The 22,666-nt window shown below is 40.3% G+C and overlaps 1 protein-coding gene and 1 long non-coding RNA gene across 4 annotated transcripts in view; one reads left to right on the plus strand and one right to left on the minus strand.

Annotated features, from left to right (window-relative positions):
- LOC107313496 overlaps positions 1 to 22,666 on the plus strand; it is a 186,099-nt gene that overhangs the window by 150,333 nt on the left and 13,100 nt on the right. The gene's annotated exons all lie outside the window — the stretch shown is intronic.
- Positions 4,234 to 22,666, minus strand: part of LOC107313497 — a 276,826-nt gene continuing 258,393 nt past the window's right edge. The window contains exons 6-8 of the long non-coding RNA XR_001555014.2: positions 6,749 to 6,901; positions 4,496 to 4,691; positions 4,234 to 4,378 (exon numbers count right to left, since the gene is read on the minus strand). This is a non-coding gene — a long non-coding RNA (uncharacterized LOC107313497). The remainder of the gene's footprint in view (positions 4,379 to 4,495; positions 4,692 to 6,748; positions 6,902 to 22,666) is intronic.

Consider the following 22,666-nt stretch of genomic DNA (forward strand, 5'->3'; position numbering starts at 1 on the left):
ATATAACTTTTGCCTTGGGAAATGTGAGCTGAAGAAAGCTTTATCCTTTACTACAGGGAACTTCAAAATAGAGAAAATCACAATTGCTATCTTAATTACTAGTACAGCTTACATTTGAATAGTCATCTTATGCAGATACAAGGCATGATTATTTCCTCACAATGTCTCATCTCTGTGTAGTAATGCACAGCAGGCTGTTTTGCATCTCAGTGTAGCATTTGGGAGCTTTTATTTTTCTCCTTTTTTTTCCTTCTAAAATAGCTGAGCTTTTTCTTTGAAAATAGTTTCCATTTCAAGGAGTGTGGACAGGGAAAAAGTCCATCTGCAATGAGGATCTGGATCTGAGATAGGAACTGCTGTGCAAATTCATTTGTCTTTAGAGTAATTCAAATTACTGCACAAAAGACACATTCACTTTTGGAGAGAGAAGGTGGATCACCAATTCTGAGAACACCTGGTATACATTAATGTCTACTTACATTAATGTCCCCAACAGCAGGGCAGAAGTCACAGGGGTTGGGGGATGAAATAGAGCCAAAGCCTCCTGTGGGCACTTCAGGGACTAGAATCACCTTGTCCATTCTCTTGATCTTACCATTATTTTGTGTAGGTTGATTAGAGCTTGTTTTACAGAACAAACCCATCCCAGCAATGGGAGGGAGGGAGGAAGGAAGGAAGGAAGGAAGGAAGGATAGAAGGATGGAAAGAAGGAAGGAGTTTGTTTTATAAGTCTGCCTTTTTATTATTCACAACCTCAAAAGGGTGTGTATGACATTTAGCAGGTGCATCTCTGCTGTTTGATTGAGACCTGGGAAACATCCCTATACACTGAAGTGATCTGGAAGTGTTTTCATCTCAGTACTAAGCATCTGTGGAAGTACCAGTTAATTGGTTTGGGTTTTAGTTTGATGGCCTTTCAGCATATTCCTCAGAAACAAAAGGGGCAATGTCAGATCTTTAGCCATAATGAGTTTCTAGAGAGTGTTTTTACCTTCCTACCTTTTTTTTTTTTTTTTTTTTTTGCTGTTGTGATCCTTTTCTCTTGATTTCTCAAGATATTTGTGGGCTGAACTTTTAGGGCAGGCTACCTGTTTGTCTTTCTCAATCCCCTGTTTTTTTTTTTGCTTTATTTTGTTGTTGCTGTTGTTAGTTTATTTTCTGGAATGCTTTCTTCTATATCAGGCTTAACTGCAGCTCTTTTTTAGTTTTTAGACAATTTTTTGTGAGCACTGAAGTATGTTTTCTTCTCGTTTCTACTGTAAGAATTTCTCTACATTCATTGTCACTGAACAGCAGCTGTTTGTTCTTCATTTCAAAAATTCTTTTCTGAATATTGATTTTTACATTGTCTTCAGGAATGACCATCCTACAGGCTGCTTTCCATACAGAATTAGATTCAGTTGTTCTCTTGAATAAGCACAGCATAAAAGTCTCGGGTAGCCTTTGTAATTAAACTGAATAGATTTATGATAATTAGGACTGATTCAAAGCTGCTTGTGAAACCAGTCATGTTTTGACCACAGTCCAGTATTCAGCAACTTTCAGTTTACACATTCTAGTGACAGTGCTGCAGTCTTTCTCTCTTCCTTGTATGCAAACGGAGATTTTATACATCTTTGCTGCAGCCTGTGGTGTCACTTTTTTCACTGCAACTTGGCCATGCCTATGTGATCAAGTATTATGACACTTCTAGGTTCCCCAAGCACCTGTGTGATACAGTAGCTCTGTTTAGGTTCTAGGACCATCCCTCTGGTGTGAAGGTAGTCTACTTCTGCCTGTTGTCTGTACCCCAGAAAGAAATGGTCTTCAGCATTTAATTAAGGGAGGTTATAGTTATGGAGCACTTTATGCACTTTATGTTTTTTTAGAATTGGCTTCATATAATGTCAAATACTTGTCTTGAAGAGGCTGAATTCAACAAATTCTTCAGTAACTAAAGTGTCTGCATTCAGCTCTGGGTGATGAGTGAAGAATTATAGGAAATTCAGAATTAATTGTTATTCTGAAGTGCCACGCAAGAATGATTTCCAACTCTTCTAGGAATAAGGCTAAAAAAATCAGAGGTCATGCAAATAAGTTCTGATTCCTAACATAACCATAACAGTGATAAGATGAGAGATAATGGCCTCAAGTTGCGCCAGGGGAGGTTCTGGGTAGATATTAGGAAGAATTTCTTCTCAGAAAGATCAGTGAGGTATTAGCAGAGAATTTTTGTTTTTTGTTCCCCACCCCTTTTTTGGTCATAGTCCTTAAGATGTACTATATGGGAAATGCGGAGGTTTGCAGCCCTGCCTGTTGGTGGTGGTGGTGGGGTGTTTATGATCCTTGAGTTCCTTTCCAACCCAAGCCATTCTGTGATTCTAAGAAATGGGAACAGGAACACACCTTGTTACTTTCCATTGTATTGTTTCATTGCCTAGTTAAAGAATCATTTGAAAACGGAAAGGTTAAGTGGCTAAGTTTGTCTGAATTGCTTAGGGAGAGCAACAGCTGATTGATAAAACAGATGAAGACCAATTTTAAATGCTGGTCTATCAGACGCGAGATCCCTTGTATTTAATACCTACGCGGTTGCTTTGGTACAGAGCAATAAATCCCAAAGCCAAGCTAGAGGGGGAATTTTTGAGAGAACAACTATGCCTGGGAAGGGTGTCTCTGTGTAATATCCCAAGGTTAATCAGAGCAGCTTTTATTTATTCATGGCTGTTAGCACCTCCTTGTCTTCTAGTGTTACTGAACACTTGTATTCTTATTTTCCCCTTAACTCTATCTATAGTGTCCGTTCACAATATTTAGACTGTTAATTTTCAGATTTATTCTAAAAAGAAAAATATATAGAGATAAACATCTGTCATGGTTCTGTATTTCCATGACATGCTTTCAGTTGGGTCAGCTGCAAGGGAGAGAATGAGTTACCATCTAGCAAAAAAAACCCCACAACAGCACTGTAATAGGCACATTCCTTGGCAACCCTAGGAATAAGAGCATCTTGTTAGTCTCCCTAGTACATTGTGTACAAACTGGTACAGTTCCAGGGGAAGTTCAGTATTTCCACTGAGGTTTTAGCAGCTCTAATTTTTTGACTTAGAATCACCTTGGCACAGTCCCTGGTGTATCTGATGCAAAATAAGCATTTTATTGAAGTGTTCCATCTCTAAGCAAGGGATTTCTGAATCCTATTCTGTATCTGTGCCATTTTTATTTAGGATTAAAGTTCAGCTTTAAAGTAGCTTAAATGTTCGTATAATGATCTCCTGGATGGATCCCCATTTCTACACTGTCTTGAGCTTCATAATGAAATGAGAATCATGGGGTAGATTGTAGATTGCAAAGGGTTCAGCTTCTACTTTAAGTAGCCAACAAGATACTTCATTTTGTTAACCATGAAGATAATGGTCCTGATGAAGCTATCTATCTGAAGGTTTAGCATGGTGTAAAAGTGAAACAAGACGTTAACAAGTATCACTTGTCGGGAAAGATTCTAATAATGGAAAGGGGGAAAAAGGCAACAACTACATCTGTAAAAAGAAACATTTCTTTAAATAATTAATTGATCTTCTGGGAAACACTAAATTTCAAAAACTCAATAATTGTAAAGTTCTTAGATCAATACTAAATGAAACATAGTAATGCTCTCATTTGAATTATTGACGTGTGAGAAATTTCAAATCTAAATTGGCTTTTAATGAAAGGAAAAACAGTGAAATATCCCACACAACTCCCTAAGACTACAGCTGAAGCTGAAAATAGACGTCTGTGTAGTTGGAAGTAGGTTTGCAGTAGGCTATCTTTCCTGTCAAATGTTTCTTTTGTATGAGACAGAGTGCTTTTTCTTGAGTTAAATTTGTTGGCTTTGAAAATATTAATTCTTCTCACTTTCAAGAACAAAAGCTGTCAGAATACGGATTGAGGGGGAGCCCTACAAATGCAATGATTCCAGTCTTCTCCATGGTAGAAGAAATATGACTAAATAAGAAATCAACAGCTTGATTCCAAACCCTTAATATGAAATGCTATGACTTGCATACATAGAAAGATGGACATGAAGGGTCCTTTTAGTTCTTAAAAATCTATGTACCCCTACTTTAATTCACCCATAGCCTGGTAGTTATGGAATCTCTATAGAACAGTGTGTACTGGCTTACGTTTGGGCCTATGCTCCTAGAAAACTCAGCATTCTTTTGCAATTTGTGGGATGAGATTATTTCTTGTGCCCAACAGAGAGCAGCCAGCCAAAATTTCTGAACAACACCTGCAAGTTCTTAATGTTTCTCTCAAATATATATATTCAACTTGCCTGCTTTTCAGGATTCCACCAGTCCATCCATGCGAGTGAGCTGGCTCATTTCAATGGTAGAGGAATGTTCCAATAACAATCCTGTAAAGAAACCTTGAGCGTGGGCACCAGCTGTAATACTTCATACTTTGTCCCTTGCTCCCTCTCCACTTGACCCAACCCAATCTGTGAGGATTGGTTGTTAATGGTGTAACATACCTGAAGTGTTTTTGCTGTCCATCTTCCCTGCTAATGACTTCAGCAAAGGAATCACTTCAAAGCTGGGAAGGACCTCCTTTGTAATCTTGGAAAGCAAAGCCATGCAGCCTAGCTGGTTTCTTCCTCTTCAAAGTGATTACTAAGGTGTCCAGCAGAGGACACTGAGGAGTACAATCTACAGCTTCAGCTGTGAAATCTGAAATGTAAAAACAGTCAGAAACCTTCCAGTCAAAACTCTATTATAAAGAAGGAAAACTTTCCACAAGTTCAGAGGCTGAGATGTAAGCAGACTAAAAGGCAATGGTTATAGCATTGTCTCTATAATGACATCTTGGGAAGGAATGTATTTCTTCCCATTGCAAGCACCAAAGGAATCTCTTCTTGAATCTTGGAAGTGTAAATAGGTTTAGAAATGCCACTTGTTTCAATACAATATGGTTTTCTCTTCAGTTCAGGGGAGTAGCATGAGAAAGAGAAGTACGCCTAGGAATTTCCTTCTTATAGTCATGGTCTAGATAGAAAAAAAAAAAAAGAAAACACAAAGCCCAAACACCTGTAATTCCTGAACTGTTAGTTAAAGTACCAAAAGTTAATAGATTTGGCATTGGCAACTCAGCGAATGCCCAGACTAATCCTTAATATTTGTGAAAAGGAATCTCATGAGCTGTGGGAAATCAGAATAAATTATATCGGCACTGCTAATGGGCTGATAGATTCATCTTCCTCAATGCAAATGGTTTTAGTTGGTAACTCTTAGAGTTAACAACTAGAAGAGTGACTATGTCAAATAACCATCAAACTGACTGGTGTAATCCATTTTCCTTCTTGAAAAAGATTGCAAGCTACGATGTAATGTACCTCCTGTTTAGGAGGCACTTCATGGGCTATTGATTTTAGTTCTAAAAAGAGTCTGACTGGATGCTGTTTCCATTTGTCACTTTTGGATATCACCAGTGCCAAAAAGGTAAATTACTCCAACCATTTAGATCCATAATACTATTGAAAGAGCAAAGATGGCTTCTACAAAATAAATTCTTAAGCTTTGCTAATGCTTTTTCTTCCCACTGTGAAGGGCCTTCCTTTTATCACAGACCACATTGTTAAAGCACCATCAGTTCTCATTTTCAAAGACTGGCTGTCTACATGGCCTGGAACAAAGGAATATATTAAAACTATGTGCAACTGCAAATAAAACTACCACACAGTCACTAATTGAGTGAAAGATCATTACCTGCTATGGCAAATATGGACACATCTGTGGCATAAAAGATCTGATTTTTATTTAATTTCTCCAGGTCAAAATACCATTTCATATGAGATTTCATTTTTCATTCTCTCTGGATACAAAGAAAGAGGGTCAGAGAAAGAACAGCAGCCCACAATCCATTCTTTCTTGTTGGAGCATTTCAAAGGCAGAATTAGATGAGCTGTACCTAGTGGGAGTATTGTAACAAACCACATGCACAACCATTGCACTTGAGCATCGGGTAAATGGTTTCCTGATTTATAGTTTTGCTTTTCTTCTTAGTCATACATTATTAGTCTGAAAGAAGGTACGACAAAAGATGTTTGATTGTTCTCCAATTAATTAATGCACATTCTTCAGCAAACGTTCAGTTAATCTTCCTGCTTGAAAGGCAGAGAAGGGAGAGAGAATATTTCTGTTACTGCTTGCTGGTCTGTGCCTCCTGTCCTGCAAAGAATAACACCTTGAGGTAGAACATTTTTTCAGCTACTGAATTTGTATTTAACGGCTAGATTACAACAGCACTTCTCTGTTTGAATGAACAGCTAGAACACTTTAATTTCTTTTCCAGAGGCAGACCAATTTTCAGCATATCCCACTTCTTTAATCAGTTCACTAGACTATATCAAAGGATATAACCAGGCAGGTCAGGACATAGCTTGAAATTCAACCTATGCTCTTCTCTGTTTAACTCACTTCTACCACCTCCCCCAAGTTTCAGATCCTTCTTTCCTGCAGCTTCCATGAATGCAAAAAAGCAGAAGAAGGAAAAAACAAGGGACAAGGCTGTTCCTCAGCCAAAGTCAGGTATTGCTTCACTTCTCTTTTCTTCCAGTGCTTTGTTCTGTTATTTCTGATGTAACAGGTTTTGAAACCTTGATAATCATATCCTTATCACAGCAGAAGACAAGATCACAGCAAAAGATAAGGATGCTTGGGTCAAAGCACAAGGTGCAAGGCAAAGCTGTAGGCAAACTAAAGAAGCAAGTTAAGTGCTTGTAAATTACCTGCAGTGTGCTGTGCTTCATTAATTTTTGCTCTTTACATGCCTCTTCTCATGTCTGGCTTTGAAGTACTGGTGGAAAGTCACAATGCTGTAATGAATAGCACAGTGTTCCACTTCATACACTGTGCACGTCTCTCTCACGGAAGGGGGAGTCCTGTAATCCCAGCAATGAAGAAACATTACTGTGTTGGGATCCCTTGTGAAACAAGTAACAGCACTGACCTCTCCCCCACCCCTCCAAAAAAAGGTGATTCTTTTTCTATTGCTTAAATTTTTTGGCATGTTCCCAGACTCAGACTAAAATCACACTTTCTTTTGATTTCTAAAGCAAAGCTGGTGTTCACCTGCCTTTCATCTCTGTTCAGCTAATACTGCTTTGCCACTTATGATGTATTGGTGAGGACCACTGATTTCTGGGATTTTGCCTGGAAGTCTGAAGTTTGTGGAGCCTACTGTTTTAGGTGCATATGTAATAGCCACTGCTGAAGTACTTACTTATAATAGTAAATCCTATGGTATTGACACATGACAATTAATTCAGAGTTGTCTACAATTAATTTAGAGTCTTCAACACATTGATATTCTGCCTAGGGAAGGCTGTTTTTTCTAGATAAACAGGACATCTGGAACCAAAAAGCAGTCTCAGCATTCCACAAGCTGTGTACCCTGATAGAGCTGATAAAATAGGCACCATAACAAACTTGTGATAATTAGAAGCTTTGTGAGCTGCTAATTTTTTCTGTAAACAATTCCTTCACCACACATGGGACCTGACCTACTTTGCATGACCTTCTGGCAGGACAGCACCTTCCAGTGGAACCACACAGCCACCAAAGAACCTTAGCAAGAACCTCATATTAACACAGTGCATATGCAGCATGAGATTTTAGTATGAATAGCAATTCTGAGAATAGGCAGGCACTAAAACATTGACTCATCAGTTCTTGTATATACATGAATGTTCTGTCCACTTCTAGGTAGAGATATGTTAAGGAAGTTATAAGAACAAATTACACATGTAGACAAAAAATTCAAGCACATATCCCTGAGGATGAAGCCATAGAGGCCCAGGTCTCTGTGTTACAGGAATCATCTCCTGAATCTGAAATACCCAAGAAAGTAGACAACACGGTAATGCTATTATTATGAGCTGGAGGAACCTCAGAATGATCAAGGTGGACCAAGTGTGTGACTGTGTAGCTGAGCTCCAGACTGGTCAGAAAAGAAAACATCTGAACTGTTTGTGCATGAAAGGCTGCACAGTACCCTGAGAGACCTGGCACAGAGACTGAGATTATTGAGAGCACTGGAACTATTAAAAGAAAAAGAGAATCAACATATGGACAGATTCAAAGTATGCTTTTAGTGTGGTACATGCCCATGGAGCAATATGGAAGGAGAGAGGAAAGAGGCAATGACCAACAGCTTTAAGTGTGACATGACACCAAGCTTTAAGTGTGCAAACAGCAGAAATCGTGACGTGGTATGTCACCGTATGTGCACCATTACCTTGGGATGGACCTGTATACCAGTACCACCCTGGAGACAGGGTGCACCTGAAGACACAATCAGACAAGAAGTGGAGAGGACCCTTCCAGATCTTTCTCACCACCCATGCAGCAGTCAGACTCAAGGGAGTCAGCCTATGGATTCATTACAATAGAGTTGAGCTATCTGTGACATCAGGACAGACTGTCAAGCAAAGACCGTGGCATTTACAATCAACTCAGGATTTATATATCCCTATTCCTGAAATAGCAGGAATAGCTGTCAAATATGATATAGTTTCTCCCTTTGAATGCTCCTCCTCACACCATTCTTGGTACAGTTTAGGGTACCAGTAGAAGAAATGAAGACAAACAGACATCAAAGATACTGCACAAGTCATTCAGAACCAAGAAGTGCCATCCATCTTTCTATATTTGATGCAAAGGGACACAGCTTTTGTTTTTAAAAACTCTATTGGAATTTGAAGAGGTTTTAAAACATTGGTACATGATTTGAATAACTGTGCTTATATCCAGGGTATGGTCCAAGGCATGTATGCCACCCAAAGGAACTGGTCTGTCCCAGAGAAATAGCACAGCACCTCTGAAACAGGGAAGAAAAGTCTGACTTCCATTGACTTCAGTCTTCTTTTGCAAGTGAGACATCCCACTGAGAATCTAAATATGCATCAGATGTCTAAAAACAGTAAATCATTTAAAGGTTTTAACTGGGAAAAGTAGTTCAGCAACCCTTATGAATTATTACTTTTTCACATTATTGCCATTAAAAATCCTCATCTTCTCAGTGTTTGCATAAGCAAAGTGGTTTGCTTTGGGTGAATGCAGCTTGGTTGAAGGATGTGATACCTACTCAGTGTTGGTGCTGTCTGTTCCAAGGGGTGCAACTCTGCCAATACTGCAGAAATTTGAGGATGCTTTTCCCTAGGCAGTAGTGTTTAGAATTTCACCCTGTCCATTAGATTACTCCAGAATTAGCCTTGTAAGTACATCCGAGTTCTGTGGCATCGTGTTGCAGTAAAAGCCAGTCTCTGAGATGAGGGACTCTGGCAGTTTATTTATAGTTCAGAAGGTCAAACAGTTGCCTTAATTGGAAAACACTGCTCACCAGTCTCTGAGCATACTGATGTACTCTGCATTCAATGCCATTAGTTACTTGTGCGAGTTTCTGATATCGCCTTTGTTAATAAGATACATTCTCCATAATGGGCTGTTTGCTGGTTCCAAGAGCCATTTATATGCTAAGTTTGACAAGTTAGATGATGCTAAACCCATGCTGAAAGCAATAGCTGTCAGAAGTGTACCTGGGTGCCAGGCAGTAATCTGTGACCTTCAAACCATTTTGGGATGGGATGTGCTAAATCCAAGCTGCATGGTATGTGACCAGGCAGCAAAGGTATTTCTTCAAACAGGTTCTGAATTCCTGCCCGAAAAGTTGTATATAAACATTACAGCAGAAGTTTGGTGGACTTGATTTGTAGTAGAAAGAAAGTGAAATAAAGTCACAGACTCACAGAATTGCAGGGGTTGGAAGGGACCTCAAGAGATCAATGAGTCCAACCCCTTACCAAAGCAGCTGCCCTATAACAGGTCACACAGTTTGGTGTCCAGGTCTTAAGTATCACCAGAGAAGGAGAAGGAAAGGTGCTCCCAACATGTCTGAATTAAAGCATCCAATAGCAAACACTGAGCGATTTCCGATCTCACCCATAGAGCTGCAGATTAGAAAAAAAATAAAATCCTCAACGCAAAGGAAACTACCTTAAAGAAGTCTAAACATCCCCTCTTGGCTTTACTTCTGCTGTTCCCACACTCTCCCTTGCCTACTGCTGTTGCTGAAGAAGGCCATATCAAGTTTTACAAGTAGTACGGCCCAGTAGACACACAATCTTAACCACAGGAGGAAGGCAGAATGTTAATGTTCATTGTTTGGATTTACATAGGAAGGGAACAAGGAAAAGGATTAATATGGAGGTGGCTAATGCTAGGACTCCTCCAAGTCTGCCTGGAATTGAGCTCAGGATGGCATATACAAATAAGGAATCACACCTCTGGTTTGATGTGAGGGGGTGTGACGAGTGAGGTTGATGATCCAAAGTTTTCTGGATCCCTTAAGATGTTAGCAGCAAATAAGACTAACATTAGGAAGGGGTTGAGATGTGAAGGAAAGCTAGCTGTGAGAGATCAAGTCCAATGGTGACTATTAAGCTTCACTGGCTGGAGGTGAACCTGAGGATGTCTTTTAAGGAGAAGCAGGGATAGAAGAGATGGGGTGGAGAGGTGAATAGAGTTGCTGACTATTTTTAGGAGAGGGTGGGATTTTCAGATGTTAGGGGCCATTATTTTATTATCTATGGGCTGATAGAATAATAATTATGATTGATAGGGTGAAGGATCCTTAGTAGATTCTGATTAAGCCTGTGGAATGTAGTTGTGATTTTTTGTTTGCTGTCAGGTGGAGTTTAGCAAAGCCTTCAGGGCCTATTTTCTTGGGTCAGGATATATCGATTAGGTGAGAGGCAATTATTTCTTCCTGTATTTAGTAGGCTTGTAGAGCTTGGTCAGTGTACTAGGGAGGTAAAGTAGCCTAAGGAGGAAAAGTTTTTAAGGGTACTTACTTTGTTTCAGGGGGAAGTAAAGGTGTGTGTTATATTTGAAGTTCTAAGGCTAGAATAATTCTGAGAATTGTGATTGTAATCACAGTGGGGTTTTTTTGTAATAATAAATACAGTTATCAAAGGTGTTTTTGCTGGTAGGATGAAGGATATAAGAAGTACACCTGCTATGACACTGCCAAGGGTAATTTGGATAATGAGACAGATGGCTGATGGGTCATTTTCATTAAATGGAGTAATTGCAGGGTGCAGTCTTGCTTGGACTAAAAGGGTTATTCTTAGGCTGTAAGCTGCTGTGAAGGTAATGTGAGTAGGAATGCTCAGGTGTTAAGGCAGGAGGTGTTTAGGTCATCAATGATTAGGTCTTTTGAATTAAATCCTGATAGGAAAGGTGTTCCTACGAGGGCTAAGTTACCGATGGCTACGCAAGAGGTAGCTGCTGGGGGATACTTTGCAGGGAACCTATTTTGAGAATGTCTTGTTTGCTAGTTTGGCTGTGATTGATTAACACTCAGCATAGAAATAGTACAGCTTTGAAAAAAGTGTGGGTTGAGATGTGAAGAAAAGCTAGTTGAGAGAGATCAAGTCCAGTGGTGACTATTATTGAACCTAGGTGGCAGGAGGTGGAGAGAGCAATGATTTTTTGGATGTTTTGAGTGAGGGCATGTGGCAGAGGGCTGAGAGTGCACCTAAACACAGGCATATGGTCAGGGCTGTTTTGTTAGTGATTGGAAGGGGCTGAGTATGAGTAAGCAAGAAGATTCTGGCTACTACTATTGCAGTAGGGCAGAAACTAGGGTTGACTCTTCTGTTGCTGTGAGGACTCAAGGGTGAAGGAGAAATTGGGCTGACATTCCTGTAGCAACTAGAATTAAGCCCAGGAGGGGAAAAGCATGTGTTAGGTGGGGGATAGATGGTTTGTTGAATTTCTCAAGCATTTTGTGATGAGACTAGTGATGCCATGCTCAGGATTAAACAAATATCTCACATGAATCTACTTCCTCCATACCATTTTGCCTAGCCAAAACAAATTATAAATGAACACATGGCCATATCTTTCGTCTTTACATGAGGCCTACAACCCGTTCAGCCACTGACAGCCACATGGTGACTACCAGCCACTTGACAAACACATCACTGCCCTCAACAACAAACCTAAAAGAGGAACTAAACATTGTAATTGTGCTGTTTAACTGATTTGCCCTCACAATTGTTCTGGAATTTCAGCCCCGCTGACTACCACTTATGCTTTATAATACGTATATGAAATGTAATTTATTATATTATGTAACTAATAACCCAGTGAGGCATCCTATCAGCCCACCCACATCCATTTAAAATTCCATCGTTTGTCATAAACTTCTTAGTCCTCCCTACCTTAAAAAAAAACAACAAACAAACAACAAACAACTATTTTTATCAATTGCATAATTTGCAACTTGATCTGTCTTGGAATTTGTAACATGATACATAGCCTCAGACCCATTCATCACGAAATTCTTTACCCACCTCCTCACCTTCCTCATCGCCATACTAACACTCACAATTGCAAACAACATATTCCTTCTGTTGTAGGCTGAGAAGAATTACATCACTCTTATTAATTGGATGATAACAGCGATAAACCAAAGCTGACACGGCAACATTACAAACTCTAATCCATCACCAGATTGGAAACATATAAGGCAATGTAATGTAACAAAAAACAAAGGTAAGCATGTGAGTTTTTAACATTTCAATTCAGTACTGTGCAGTACAGAATATAAAGGATCTAAGTAGAGTAAATCAATTTAAGAAAGTAAGCAGTTTTAGTTAGTTTAAAATGGCAGGCTGGAGTATTTATTTGATAAAAAGTCATTTGAAGTATTTGACAGAAAGTCATAGAAATGAGAAAGCTCGACATAACTGTTCTTAAAACAGCGTAACAACATAAAATGGGAAGAAGGGAGACTGATATTGTACTGTTAACGTTTTCACGAAAAATCAAACCACCAGAATTAAACAAGCAAACTCCAGTGGAGAAAACAGAAACCCTATTTTCTGAAGTCTGTGCAGTGAGACATAATGGATGTATAACTTCTAAAAGTTGATAGTTTAGTGGTGCAGGCTCAGAATAAAAGAATTCAATAGCAAAATGAGTCAACACTTAAAACTAAATTGTAATTTATAAGGGACTCTCTTCTCACGCAAATCAAATTTGGAAGTAGAATAATGTCTTCTGATAGCGAGGCAGCATTTGCTGAATGTGCTGTGTGGCAGTTTGCAATACACAGTCATTTGAAATTACATTTATAAAATAAATGTTCAATTCAAAACAATTTTTAGCCTATTTACTGACACGTAATACAAAATTGTTGCTACACTATATATTTCTTTATATGAGGCATTGCAACACACAGACTGTAATGAAAAATGGAGGCAACAGAAAGTTCCTACAAATGAAAGCAAGAATGTAACTCTTTTCCTCCTGCTTCCCACCAGGGAATGGTGGCTTCCGAAACACTGGAAAATAAGGCAGTTGGTACAAAAGACTCAGAATTGACTCTATGTATTAAAAAACAAAACAAAAAACAAAAAAACCCAAACAACAGCACGAGCTGTTACTCCCTTTCACATGTACCCTGCCTCATACTTCAGGGAGAACAGAGTCACATGGGTCTACACATCTTTGTCTCTCTCCTTTACTCTGCATCTGCTGGGACAAATGCAATAAGGATGCTGGTACATACTGAAGCCCTGCTCTTCCAGTGGATCTCAGTAGAACGCATGCTGAAATTTCTCATAGCAAACACACTCTCCTCACTGCTTAGGAGCCCCACTCACAGAGTCACATAACAGTCTGGACTGAAAGAGACCATAAAGCCCATTCAGGCCCAACCCCCTGCCATAGCCTGGCTGCCCAGGGCCCCATTCAACCTGGCACTGAGCATCTCCAGGGATGGGGTACCCACAGCAGCTCTAGACAACAGCACCAGGGCCTCACTGACCTAAGTAAGAAATTTCCTCTTAGCATCTAACCTGAATCACCAGTCTTTCAGTTCAAAACTATCACTGGTTGTCCCTCCTCCTGGAGGGGAGGGGTCTGTTACTTCTTGTACTTCTTATTACTTTTCTCCACCTGGACATCAAGCCATTGACTGCAATGTTTTGAGTGTGGCCATCTAGCTGATCTGTTCTACCGCTGCTAGTATTGTTTGTGTATCCCCAGTAAGTTTATGATCCATACAAAGACATACAGATTTAGAGTAAGTGTTGCAGTGCAAACCTAGGACAACATTAGATAAACTGAATTTGCACATGAAATTAAATAGCTCTAGGGACATTGTTCTGAGTTATTAATTTTCATTTTTCATTTAATTAAGAACTTTTACTTTCAAAGCTACCACATAACCTCCAGTAGTATGCACCACAGTGCTGAAGGAGCTATGAACCATTCAGCTAAACTTCAGAATAGCATAAGCATAGCATAGTCCAGTTGGAAGAAACTTTCAGACATCATCTAATCCAACTGTCTGACCTCATCAGGGCTAAACAAGAGTTAAACTAATGAAAGCATTATCCAAATGCCTCTTGAACAGTGACACATGTGAGATATCAACCACCTCTCTAAGAAGCCTGTTCCAATGTCTGATCACACTCACAGCAAAAACATATTTCCTGATGTCCAGCCTAACCCTCCCATGGCACATCTTGTGCTGTTCTCATCCAGCTCCTAGGAGCACAGCCAGGTAACCCTCTTTCCATTCCTCAGGGAGTTGCAGAGAGCAATGAGATCACATCTTGGCCTCCTCTTCTCCAGACTAGACAACCCAAGTGTCCTCAGCCTCTCCTCACAGGACATGCCTTCCAGCCCTGTTACCAGCTTTGTTGCTCTCCTCTGGATGCTTTCAAGGACCTTAACATCTTTTTTGCATTGTGGAGACCAGAACTGCACACAATGCTCAGGGTGAGGCCACACCATTGCTAGAGATACAGTGGGATAATCAACTCTTTTGGCCAGCTGGCCATGCTGTGTTTATTGCACCTCCAAAGGTGGTTTGCCCAGTTGGCTGCCAGGGTGCACTGCTGGCTCATGCTGAGCCTGCTGTCACCAGCAACCCCAGGAGCCTTCCTGCTGAGCTGCTCTCCAGCCACTCCTTTCCCATCTGTGCTTGTGTCTGACATTGCTCTGTCCCAGGAGTAAAACTCAGCAATTTCTTTCATTGAACTTCACACTATTGATAAATGCCCAATCTATCTAGATCCCTCTGCAAAACTCTCGCTCCTCGAGGGATTCAACAGCACCTCCCAGTTTAGCATCATCAGTAAACTTGCTGAGGATGCACTCCACTCCTGCATGCAGACCACTGACAAAAACAGGGAGCAAAACTGGTACTAGACTTGCACCCTGGGGAATATCACTAGTGATCATCTGTCAGATAGATGTAGACACATTCACTGTAAATCTCTGAACCTCACTATTGATTGAGTTTACTCCCTAGCAGAGCACAAATCTGTTTGTTTCACCACTGGACAGTGTAATTCAGTGTGACTGTAATGCTATTATGTGTTGGAAAGTACAGCAATAATAGTAGAGCGGCACGAATCCCAGGCTGCAGCTAATGAGAACAAGCCTAAATGCAGCAGCTGTGGACACAAAAACAAAGGAAAGAAAACTGCTTACCTTCAGAAGGCCTCTGGTAGGCAGGGATCTCCAGCATGATCCTCTTGCCTCTAGTGCCAACCCCTGAATAAGGTCTGGAAAGGGATGGATCCTGGCTCCACCCCTTCCAGTCACTCAGCTACACTGTGTGCACCTTAGTTCCCCTGGGTTGGCCCTGCCTTCCCACCAGGTGCTCAATCACTGGTTCAGGCCATGGCTCAGCATTTCTGCTAGGCACAGTCTGTCCAGAAGGATGCCATGAAGGACAGTAGCAAAGGCCTTACTAACATCCAGAAAGATTATGTCTGCTTCCCTTCATCTGCAAAGCAGGTGACCTTATCATAGAAGGAGATCAAATTACTAAGGCAGGACTTTCTCTTCATGAACCCATGTTGACTATGCCTGATAACAGCTCTGCTCTTCAAATGTCTTTCAATACCCCCAGCACAATCTTTGTACTTTTTCTGAAGACTGAGGTTAGACTAACAGGTCTGTGGTTTCCTGGGTCTTCTCTTATGCCCCTTTTGTAGTTGTTTATAACTCTGGCTAGCTTCCAGTCAGCAGGGATGTCTCCTGACTACCAAAACCTTTGGTAATTTGTTGAGATGGGTCCAGCTATAACATCCATTAATTCCTTGACTCTGGAATTAATATCATCAAGCCTTATGGACTTAAGAACATTAAGCTGTTACAGGCGGTCCCTTATGATTTGGTGACCACAAATATGTAGGCTGCTCCCCTTGGATGGATTCTAGCAAAATGATTCACCAGATTTATCTCAAAAGTGAACGTTTCATGTTACCTTGTCCTCCAGTGGGCACTGCCTTCACTGTGACCTTTTAGTGGTGCCTTCCCCTCTAAATTCTTCTTACTTTTGGGATGAGCTAAGCTGGGCCTTGAGTTAGGGCCATACTTTTCGGAAGCCACTATGGGAGGAAAGGTAAGACAGACACCTAAGTGTTCTGGATTTTCCCAGACTCTGAAGTTTGTTTCTGACCATTTCAAACAAGAATGAAGTATGCGGAAGCTTCAGGAAATAGCTCCTGAAGTCGAGAGCTACTTCATCAGGCCTTACATGAAGATTAAATGAGTCAGTCAGTGGCAAACTGCTGAGACTACAGCTCAGGTTTCTTAACTCTTTCAAGTGCTTCATCCATCTGTTTTTACCGCCTGCCATGGTTAATTTTTAACATCTGTAAAGCTGTAATGGAGCCATTTACATGCTTACAACAGAATGTACTGTTTGCTGGATTCTGCTTAAATTTTACTTCTACAGCTAAACTGCGGAAAAAAGTATCTCAGGTGCTATAGAGAACAGGTGACACTTGATAGCCACAGTTACCATATTTGGATTCTTTTTTGTATTGAGAACAACACTTCAAGGACAGATGGATTATTACCTTTCCACAAAAGTACTCACATTTCTGCTGAGTAACCTTCTTATCATCTCCTTTTATTACTAAATCTTAATGAGATAGTAATATAAAACATAATTAATTTTATCATCATTTTAAAATTAATGTGATAATCAAAGCAGAATTCCATCTGCAGAGCCCATTTTGGATCTTCGGACTTGTAAAAATTCCCCAGAGTGCCCACCCCACTACCAAGGCTGATGATAAATTTGGGGATTACATTTCTGGAGAGCAGAGTGAGAATGATACTCTTGTCAATAGGATGCCAAGCAGTTATCAGGCACTAAAAACTATCCAAGCCCTTATAATCAACAGTAGAGAGTGATAGCTTTGCATTTAATGGACTGGATAGGAAATCTAAGATCACAACTCAGTTTGTCTCTTAAGTGTACTCAGCATCTACACAACAAGTACATCCCTTACAGTACACGCCTGTGATCACACACAGAAAAAGCAATGGCTTATGAAAGTGATGGTAGCTAATGAATTACACTTAACAACTCAGGGGCACATGTGTGCTGCTACTCACTCCTAGTGTTGAGCAGTGCTTTATTAAAATCCCATGACTTGATCCCATGCAGCCCACATGCTCATGCCCTGTTCCTGAGTTCAGTAACCTTGGGGAACTGGGTCTGCAGCCCCGAAATCAGAAATTATTTGATAACTGCTCAGAACTTAGCTGTCAAGCAGGCTGCACTTGCACACCGGAAGGAAGTGACTTTGTAAACCCCTATCAATGATGGCCTGAAGTGGTCTTTACCTTTGTTTCCCAGCTATAGAATACAATCAGGAGCACAGATTGCTGTAGGCTTTGAAGCCCTTTATCTGTTTCATCTTTTGAGGCTCCAGTCCTGCAGTACACACACAACTTTATCACTGTGAGTGGAGCTGTGCTAGGAATGAGGTTGGCAAGTTCATGCTTACAGGGTCTTGGACTAATAAATACTTGGGATGAGATTTATTCATTTGGGCCCAGTTAAGGGCCCAAAGAGCACATAGAAAGTAGATCCTTTCTTTTCTCCAGTAAGAAAGCATGCAATACTAATAATGAAGTGAAAAGTTCTATCCTTTGTCATTTCACAGCACTGTCATGTTTCACATCTGGTACCATGTTTGGCTTTTCTGATTGGCCCTGCTAATTTATGATATATGCATAAGAATGCAGACTTGGAAGACAAATTGGCCATTTCTAATAAATATTATACAATTACACAATCTTACACAATTTCTAACCAAGAGAAAGGAAAGGAGACCTGCTTTGCAAAGCTTTGAATTTCTAACATGCAATTGGCCCAATGGAACACAGAGGTTTCAATCAGTGGCACGCCTATTTACATGGACTGATGTAATTCAGACAGGCAGAAAGAAGCATGAAAGACTAAGTAGCTAAGGACTGCTGCCCTGTTTTTATTTCAGTTCCTTTCCACAAGGCTGCACAGCACTATTATCAGGTGAGAGGCGCTGAGCGGCATTTCATGTATTATTTAAGAGAAACCACAGCTGTTTTAGATGGTAAAAGGATGCAATGTCAAGTGAGTATTATCTGTTATTTTCACTTGAGCTGAGAAATGTTTTAGCACTGTTTCCTCTCTACAGGGAAACCTGGCTAGTGGGTCACTTCTCACTCCTATCGCTGAGGCCTTGAGAGCTGCTTTAATGAGTGCTAGCTCCCTGCTGATTATTGATTCCATCTGGCTCAATGAACGGGAATAAGTAGTTCCTAATTCGTTGTGGCATTGCATAGATGTGTTTATTTATTAAAGGAGAGAGCTGTGGCAGCATGAATCCCATTCAGCACCAGTACCATGAGCTTGGTATTGTCAGGAGAGAAGCAGATCCCTGCCGCTGAGTGGCAGGCCATGCCAGGTAGCCAGCACGGTGAGATGCTCACAGTTATTGCCTCTCTGCAATTGTCAGTCTCTAGTCCTCTAGTCTTCCTCTCCCACATCTGATTACATCTGTCACCAAAGTCATTTTCCATGTCAAACCCTTTCGTCCCACTCACGGAGGTCCTCATCCCTGGCACTATAGCTGCATTTGCGTGATTCAGTACCCAGGAACACTCTGATGCTGCTATGATCACATCATCTGACATCTCAGACTAATTCAGGTATAGCCATACAGCCCTCCACTGTGCAAGGAGACGATGTGGTCGCTTTTAGGGCCTAAAAGTCATTATTATGTCAGTACTTTGACATCTTAACATGGAGGGTTTGAAATTAGAAAAACAAGAATGGTCTGAAACCAGTTCAAGGTTACAAGGGGTAGTTTCCCCCAGATTATCAGATCTGTGTTCAGGAAATCTGTGTTCCACCTTAATGTGTATTACCTGTGGGAGGAAACTCCATACTACAGCTAACCTACTGATAAAACGAGGTCTAAATTGTTCCTTTTTCCTTGTATCTGCCTGCTTTATCCATGAATGTTCAACTGTCCAGGCCAGGGAAAGTCTCTCACTCCTTGTTCAAGCCAAAACTTTTTACAGTGACAACATCATCTGCACTGGGGCCTTTAGGCATCTCTGTTACAGAAATAACAACAAATTTTATCCAGAGGAAAAAGGCAAGGAATTATGTATGGTTTCCCTGAAAGCACTATGGTATGCTGCAAAGACATTTCTTGCCCTCCTGTAATGAAACAAAAAATGGTACAACACTGAATCCCAAATGTGCTCTTCTTTCAGTAATGTAATATTACAGAACTCGAGAGAGGCAACTGATGTTTCTTTCCTTTCATTTATTTTCTCTAAAGATAGTTTCTCAGCTCTGTGAGTTGGAACTGGATGTTCTATACTGCTGATTAAATAATCCAATTAGTCCTGGGTTTTAATCACAAAATATTCTTGTTGGAGTACATTTGGAATACATTCTTATAATTCTATTGGCAATTTCGCAGACGATGAAGAGAAGTAAGTTGGAGAAGAAGGTTTGCCTTCTGCCTGTACCCAACAGTATTGCATTTTCTGACAGCTGTAGGCTCTTCATTCCCAGAAATTACTCTACTTTGTCATCCTTACTCCAGGGAGGGAGAAATTGTGTCAGAAATGGAAGCATGAAATAGGGAACTTCAATAGATGGAGCAATTCCAGGAGGGAATTCTGTACTGAATGAGTCATCACCAGACCTCTATATCACCACTTGTATATGTGTATAAACAAGTGCAGACTACAGGAAAAAAGATGCTTCTTATACCTCTCTAAGAGCATGCATATTAAGGTCCTGATCAGACCCTCTGCTCTCACACATGGGAGGAACCTACTCTCAGCTGCCTTGTTCAGAACATCTTGTGAACAGAGGTTTGTTAGTGATATTCTTGGCATCATTTACAACAGTACCTGGTGGTACCAACTCTGTTAGCCTAACTTTAACTGAATGCAAAATATACTACATAAACAAAGAAGCACCCAGAAGTGCTGGGAGTCAGACGCACACTTGTCCTCTTTGCCCATTACCAATCAATGCCCTTGCCATGTTATTTGGGTCAGGAAGGGCAAGCTCGCTCCTCTTCTTTCCCTCATCCCCACCTATGGGATCTAAGAGAAGAAAGGAGAGCAGCAAAACTTCATAGCAGTGTCTGATGCTTATCTCTGGCCACCTCTGAGGGAGGTTTTCTCCCAGTCACCTAGGCCTGATGCTGTGACCCATCACACACACTGTTTGAGCTGTTACTCCAGTTCATGGGAGCTAGTGCATGAATGCAGCTCCTGAGCTGCAGATGAATTTGTGCAAGTACTCAGTGAAGCAATGCAATCTTATTTGTACATCTGGTACAGGCCAGAGAAAAATAATTCAGTCAAAGCTAAATCAACAGGGGGTTACAATCATTCCTTGATTAAAATTTGTGATTTTTAAACAGACAGATCCGGTGCACTGAGAACAAAAGGTAACACACATTCATTAACTCACATACAGAATCTCAAAGTAATGTCTTTCAACTCAGTAATAAATCAGAACTGACATTTAATAAAGTCAGCCTCCCAGCGTTACTCATTTGATTATGGTCACAGCGCTTCAGGAAAGCTGCTAGTTGTTTCTCGGTCACTTGTGTGTTCAGATACCAGTGACTGTATTTTCTCTTTTTTTAACTGCAGTCTTGTCTCTCTCTTGTTACTTTCCTCCAATGGCTACATTTGACTGGAAGAAAGGAACTGTCATCCAAGATATAGAGATTTCAGAATTTTTTAAGTTGGGGTGAGAGTAAGACATCCTAGAACCACTTGTAAAAAGAACACTGAGAAATATTTTCTTCATACATTTTCTTTCCTCCTTCATTTCAGTAAAGTTGGAGCTGGTGATCTGTGCTTACATTTTGTTATTAGTCAAAATAGGAAATAGATGCATGAATCTTTCTGAAAATAAACATTGCACCTTTCTCTTAGAAAGACTTTATAATTACCCACCGAGAAAATGACCAGGTACAACATAACAGAAGCAGTGGAACACAGAATAAACTGTTTATATGAAAATGTGGTGTCCTATCTATAAGAATGCTAACAACTCATGGGGCTATCGATAGATAACACAAGAAGTGTATAATAAGCTTTTTGTCCAGAAACTTGCTTGCCTATGATTTGGTGTGTGATACATAATGCTGTGGGCAGATGTCTAGAGGATTTGCTTTTTAGAGTGTTAAGGACACAAATGAATGGTAATTGTGGCTTCTCTGTTGTAATACAATTGAACAAAATTGTCTAGTATTTGGGAGAGCACTTCTCAGATGTCTTTGGTACTTGCACAGAAACCATTTGATTTCCTGTTTATGGATATATGTATACATACTTATACATATGCATATACATAAATATCTATAGCATACATATACATAAATATCTATGGCTCCTGGTGATTTTCTTGTTGAGGCTGAATCACAACAGACTACCTTTCTCTGTAACTACAGCACTTGTTGTCTCATCTGAAACCTTATATTAAGTACAGAAAGATAGTAAGAGAGATTCCAATGAACTGATTTCCATTAAATCACCGTCTAGGAGCAGGAATACTGTCAGCTGCACAGACTCTGCTTCAGCACTGGGGATGGATGTGGAAGGGATCTGCTTTCCTTCCTCTTCCCAGCCAAGAAACAGGAGGGGAAGAGAAGATGCATGGGGCCACAGGGTCCCCAGAGAGACTCTTAAAAGTTTCATGATTTTCCTTCTTCCCTGCCCCCTTGTCAGAATTTCCTCTATTGCTCCCTGCCCCCTTGTCAGAATTTCCCCTATTACCACTACGCTTAGTGGCATTAGGATGTTTGAGCTATTTAGCTGTTTATAGCCTTGTTGTGAAAGATTCAAGTAATGTTGCCAGTGTCACCTTTACAGCTCTGCCCCCAAGGTCCCTCAGTGCCCTGACACAGGAATACTGAAGCAGAGACTCACAAAATAGTTGAACCCAAATTCTGAGGTTATCTCCACTAACTTCAGGGTACAATCCTACACTTACAGGCTAAGTAAGTTCCTCTGCAATTCCTATGCTGCAAATTGGAGCATTAACATTATTATTATTTATTATAACAGTGAAAAATGAATAGAAATTGTGAAAATTCTTTTTTCTTTTTTTTTTTTTTTTTTTTTTTTTTTTTTCCTGGAAAAGGAAGCACTGCAAGGAGATGTACATATAAATCTAAATACAGGGAATAATGTATTAAAATGTCAGTACGATTTTTCCTAACATTAAATGTGTATCAGGAATCTTTTCAAGGGTACTCACTTCAAAGGGCTGCACGAGTTTGACTCACACTGTTTTT

Source organism: Coturnix japonica, chromosome 4 (assembly GCF_001577835.2).
Source record: "Coturnix japonica isolate 7356 chromosome 4, Coturnix japonica 2.1, whole genome shotgun sequence".
Taxonomy (NCBI): Eukaryota; Metazoa; Chordata; class Aves; order Galliformes; family Phasianidae; genus Coturnix; species Coturnix japonica.